Source organism: Lissotriton vulgaris, unplaced genomic scaffold (genome assembly GCF_964263255.1).
Source record: "Lissotriton vulgaris unplaced genomic scaffold, aLisVul1.2 SCAFFOLD_315, whole genome shotgun sequence".
Taxonomy (NCBI): domain Eukaryota; kingdom Metazoa; phylum Chordata; class Amphibia; order Caudata; family Salamandridae; genus Lissotriton; species Lissotriton vulgaris.
In genome coordinates, this window is record NW_028250410.1 from 220076 (window position 1) to 226198 (window position 6123).

A 6123-nucleotide genomic window follows, 5' to 3' on the forward strand; every position below is an offset into this window, starting at 1 on the left:
AGGGTAAAGAGTGAAATATCTGACCAAGATGGGGCTATTTCTGGCCACAGGGATAAAAGTGTCATTCTATGCCACATGTGGATGCATGAAGCACCCCCATTTCCACTCATCCTAAATGAATAACAGGAAAAGCCCTTTACTGGGACAACTTGATTCCCCAGTGCTAACTGGCACACTCTGTTCAACTGGAAGCGGGTCAAGGGTTTACCATCTGCATGTACGGAGGAGTTCGGGTGAGCAGCATCCAGTCTGATGAAGCGGATGCCCCTCGCTAACTAGAAAACCTACAAAATGTTCTCAGCGTGGTCCCAGGTCCCTTGAACCACTTTTTTTGGGGGGGCGATGTTTGGGCGATAAATCCTCCCTGCAGGGCTCTCAAGGATGACCCTGCAGAAACAACAGTTGATGGACAGAATGCAGAACAATGTCATACATTCACCCCAGTACAGAGATCTGGGCCTAAATCCATCGTTTCTTTGCTCACCAGGCCATTCCATTCTGGACCCAGCCATATGCAAATCAGTCTTGACCCTGTGCCTCATGGGAACAGTCCAGCCCGAACTGCCAAGCCAGGTCCTCTCTGGACTGGAAACAAGCTTCCAAGGACCGGTTTCGGGCTTTCAGCCCTCATCAGCCAGGATAGCTTGACTCCAGTGGCATGAATAACACAGGACTCACGTCTGAGCATACCCGTCCCACTCAGGGTGACAAATGCAAAAACAACAGTTGATGGACCGAATGCAGAACAATGTCATACATTCACCCCAGTACAGAGATCTGGGCCTAAATCCATCGTTTTTTTGTTCCCCTTTGGTATCCCTAAAGGATGACCTTGGCATCGTCTTATTTGATTCCCTGCTTGAAAATACCGCTCCGACCCCTCAGACAATTGTGAGAGCCTAGAAGCCCCAGGAACCATCACAGAATAAACAAACCTAAACAGATGGACTTTGTACTCTGAGGTACAAACTCCAGGGTGGATCCCCAGCAGGCAAGTTGAGGTGAGGTGACCATGTCTATCAGACACCTGGCATCCTGTCACAGGCACATCCTTTAGCACCCCTTCATGGGAGGTGTGGCGCAGTGGCCAGGGTGTCTGACTCTGGACCACAGGGTTCACAGTTCGATACCCGGCGGCAGGTTAGCCCAGCACCATGTGACTCTGGGCAATAGCTCGCTTAATCTTGCAGAGGGCCCCCAGCATCAGGACACCTCTCCGGAGGTAGCTGTACGCTTTACAAATACTGGTATTTCATTTAATGTCATTGCTTTCAACACCAGGAAGTTCTGTGTGTGGTCTTACATAACCCCTAATGCCCTTCAAAAGCAGGATTGCGGTCAAGTGCCACCTCACAGAGCATGTCATTTGCCTGCAGACTCCGCCTCTGCACGTTTCTAAGAATCACTCAGGACATATAAAGCGCGTTCCCTCCGAATGACAACAAGCGCACCAATAACCGTGCTGCCATTTCATACGCCATTGTCATCCTTGGATGCTGATGCTGCAGTCATCCATTCTGGGAGGATGGGGCACCAAGATACCACAGACGCTCCAGAGTGCCGCCATTGCTCTCTGCCACTTGTACCAAGGCCTTGAACTCCACCACCTTGCAATGAGATGATGTTGGCGATAGTGATACACCCTCCTGCGACAACTTTGGCAGTGAAGTGTAAATCATGCATAGGGGGAGTGTGAACTGACAACTTCAGGGGCCTGAGGAGACACGGGAAGTGTGCGCGTTGATCATCAATGGCCATCAGGACATTATCCTCCTGCCTGAGATGGGCTCTCCCCGACGGTGTATGGCCACTACAAGGGATGTCACATTCTCAGTGACCCCTCCGAACGTCCAGTGCTCCATCCACTTGTTAGCAATGTTGCCACAATCCAATGCTCCCCTCTGGAGGGACAGAGGCACACAGGATGAACCTGTATCAGTCCAGATGACTGAACCAATGAACTGCAACAGGTGCACCAAAGTCCTCCTAGACCTGCCTTGGAGGTCTGCTACAAAGGTACCTTGAGACTGGTGTAGACCCACCTTGGGTTTCTTCAAGAAAGCTTAGCATAAAGGGACAGGCAGGTCAGAAACTGCCCCTCTGTGAAAGCAAAGAACACAGTGTGCAGAAGGGAAGACAAATTAGGGTACCCTGCCTACACCGCTCCTCCGGTGTGTCCAAAGGAATCTTGGTCTTCCCAGGCCCTCCAATGGGGCCCCTTTTGCAGAAGATTTTAACAAATCGAGGCTGCTTATAGGAGAGAGTGGGGCACGCCTCTGGGAGAAGACCTCTTCCCCAGGACATTTGCTCAAATGTTGACTTTGATCCCTGGGTGCACACTAGGACCTCAAACGCTGTTTCCAAGGTGATATGGGAATAGAGATTGCACGCCCACATACTTGAAGCGCGCACATATGCAAAACACACCAAACCATTGCTCTGGTTATAAACTGGTATTAGCTTATTTTATTATACAAAATTGACCTAGGACACTCCAGGAAATTAATGACCACATTTCTTCACATGAGCATGAACATCCTTGGGTGCATACTATTAAACGTTATGCAATAAACGTTATATTTGATAAAAACTTTACGCTATTATAGCAAATCCTGAACCTCAGACACTGAGTCACCCACACTATGAGGTGAGCAGTCCAGGTGTAGATCTAGAAAGTAATGGCTGTCATCAATGCCACCTTCACACAAGTCAGCCCCATACCCACATCAAAATAGTTGTAAAACTGTTTTTCAAGTCAGCATTCACTGTCACTCCTTTCTGCCATGTTGCATGTAGCTCACTCCTGAGTCTGTACTCATGATACACCCAGCGGCATCTGCTCTTCTTGAGATAGCACCAATGATGGCTACGGCAAAGCTTTGTGTGTTCCTGCGCAAGGATGGACCGTCTCCAGAGGGCACAGCTCACAATTTGCATGCTGGGATATTCCACTCTGACTGCTGCCAAAATGATGATCATTTCGTTTCCTGGCAGCACTGTTAGTTGGGTGCGACTACTCCAACTGAGTTTTCACCAAGGATCAGATTCCGTGTATCGGACCGATTTAGAAGAATATAGCTCCTCTGGGTTTCAAAACCAAACCATTTCAGTTCAGTGCTCCTCTTTACAGCCGAGCAGCCTATGCTTTGGAAATTAGGGATATTCAGCAACAATGGAAGTCAGTTCCACATGTGCTTCTGGTATTTTATTGCCAAGAAGTAGACTCTCTGGCCACCAAATAACTCTTCATATGATCTCTATTTCACATCAGGCAGCAATCACCTTTGGGGTTTTTCTGGACGGGGTTGAGCACGGCTTTGGCTGCCTCGGTGAAGACCTCTTTGACACCCTCCTGATTCAATGCTGAGCACTCCATGTACCGGACAGCGTGGATCTCCTTGGCAAGGGTGGCCCCTTGCTGTGAGGTGACTGTTTCTGAAGCTCTTTGATGACCTCTGCATTGTGTCTTAGATCTTTCTTGGTGCCCACCAGGAGGACAGGTATGTTGGGGCAGTGACGGCTGACCTCCGGGTACCACCTGTGCTTCACATTGTGATAAGACGAGGGGCTGGCGATGGAGAAGCAGACGATTAAGACATTAGCCTCAGGGTAGCACAGTATCCTAAGCCTCTCGTACTCGTCGCGACCTCCTGTGTTCCAGAGGTACAGATCAACAGTCCTACCATCTACTGTGATCGTGGATCCACGGTTATTGAAGCAGGGTGGATAGTCCGGGAAGCCATTTTGTGTGACGCAGATGAGAAGGCAGGATTTTTCAACGTCACTATCACCAACCACCACACAGTTTGCACTCTGCATCGTTTCACAGCAAAAACCTGCAAGGCATCGAAGACACAGTCATATGTGTTGCAAACGTTTAGAAAATTTGACATGATACATCATCTCTTTATTTTCAATCTCTTCCCTCTTCCACCCTGTTTTTTAAGCAAGCACCCTGTGTTTTTAGGTGCATATTTCAATGTATCCACCTTTTATTTTTGAATTTGCAGCATGCAGCAGGGCAAACTTTATTGCATCAAGCTGAAGATACGATAATAGAAACAATGCACCAAGAGAATGAATCCTGGGTGAACATGGATTTCACTGCAGGCATGCCGGCCAATAAGATTGGAAGACGCTGAATGTGGAGCAGGAGTGAATCCCAAGCACCAACCAGCGGTAGGACCTGATCAGCTCACTCGAGGGATCGTCTTGAGGATGTATAGCTAGATAGGATCTTATATGTAGCCAGGAGCCATATCATGATAACTGTCTGAAAGAGAACATGCCCTCTAGTTGATGGAAGCATGGCCCACCGGAGACGTTGTTGAGGTTTGTTATGGAGAAAAATTACAACAATCATAGGTCCTTTCAAGGTTCTACCTGCACCGGCACCAAAGAACATGGCAGCTCCTTAAAATAAAACGTACCTTAGGTTTATAGCCAGGGTGTGTCATTTTACTATTTAACCTTGCCTTGATTGTCCTAGGTAGTAATTTTAAGGGAATACGGACGTCTACAGCCACTCTCCATTTACCACTAGCTTGGAACTTTATTTAGGGTGAAGAAGAGTCTTCAAAATTTACGTCATACTTGCATAGAGGTTAACTGGCTCCATGTAACCCAATATTTGTTAAGTGCGAACAAATCACCCCTAAGGGTCTCAAGGTGCTTGGGATGTTGGGAAGATTAAGCGAGCTATTGCCCAGAATCACATGGTGCTGGGCTGAGGTGTCGCCGGAGCCGGGGATCGAACCGTGAGTTCCGTGCTCCAGAGTCAGCTGCCCTGGCCCTGCGCCACACCTGTCCCCGAGGTGTGTCAGGAGAGAGAGTTCCAGGAAGCTTTCTTTTTCAGTCTACTGCACTGAGAATGCTGGGACATGTAGTTTCACTTTCCTCGTTGCATGTATGGGCCTGCAGGCCCCAGCATCCTTAGATCTACTGGATTTTGTATCCACTTGACGCGTAGGTTGTGAATCCCCTCCTCTCCCCCGTGCTTCAGCCTTAGGGTATCATCAAATAATAGATCGGCAAGAGCATCAGGAAGTCAAGAGACTATGGTGTACAGGGCTGAACCATCCCCGCCACAGAGATGGCACAAAGATCTTTAGAAAATAACCTAATTCTGGATTACTGGTCAGAACCAAGATCCGCTGGATCCCTCTGTTGCATCACGTGGTCCGACCTTCTTCATATTCCTTCTACGCTAGCCAATGTCTACTCTAAGACACCTGTGGTTACCAGGAAGCTGACGGTGTGGTTTTGGGACACTAAGAACATTGACATTAACTCTTCCTTCCGTTGGAAGTCAACAAGGCATTTATGGCGCCGCAGCAGAGTACATTGATTTAATAAAGGATCTGACTAAAGAATTTGATCCTCTGAAAAGCAAGAAGATCCCACGAGAGGCTGAAACGTTTTGATCCAAGCAACAGAAGAACAAAAGTTATCCCTAATGTCCCGTTGTTGTTGTTCTTAATATCCCTCAGAGGAACCAAGAATAAATTACAGATATTGGTATCAACTGAAAGGGATTTTTAATGTTCATAAAATCTCTTTCCTCGGAACAGGTGGTAATCTACCACCATAAAGGGCTTTCTCCACCCCCCTAAAAAACTGTTGGTGGAGGTAATATCCTTGATAATGAAGAATCCCACCTATATTGGTGGGTGAGGGTATCTCTTGATGTTTTATAAGAATCTAGGCACACTGATAATACACAGCATTGCTCCTCCATCACTGGAAACTCTCCCCGGTTATACCCTTTTCACAGATAGCTCAAGTTTTTGATGCATATGTTGCTGCGAGGATGCTATTATGGGTAGCCCCATCCGCTCTTCCCTATTTTTGAGTTTTTATATATAAGAAAGAGAGCAGACAGATGCGTTCACACAACCTCGCGCCACTTTAAGTTGCCAGAATACTCCAATCAAGCAGTACTTTTGGGATCTGCGGTCAATAGTGGCTTCAGTTGGACGAGCACATCTGATAACAATGGTTTGTAAAAGGAAAGCCCAGGCCTAGGAACATGGTGCCCATCTGGCACACAGCTGTTAGGCACCCTGAGGTAGGAGACATCCAAGATCCAGCACAGGGTGCATCCTTCACAGTGGCCTCTGACAA

General features: G+C 47.7%; 1 pseudogene; it reads right to left on the minus strand.

The window, feature by feature from the left end:
- Nucleotides 1-2634: 2634 nt before the first annotated feature.
- On the minus strand, nucleotides 2635-3830 carry LOC147663266 (rho-related GTP-binding protein RhoG-like; annotated as a pseudogene).
- Nucleotides 3831-6123: the final 2293 nt, after the last annotated feature.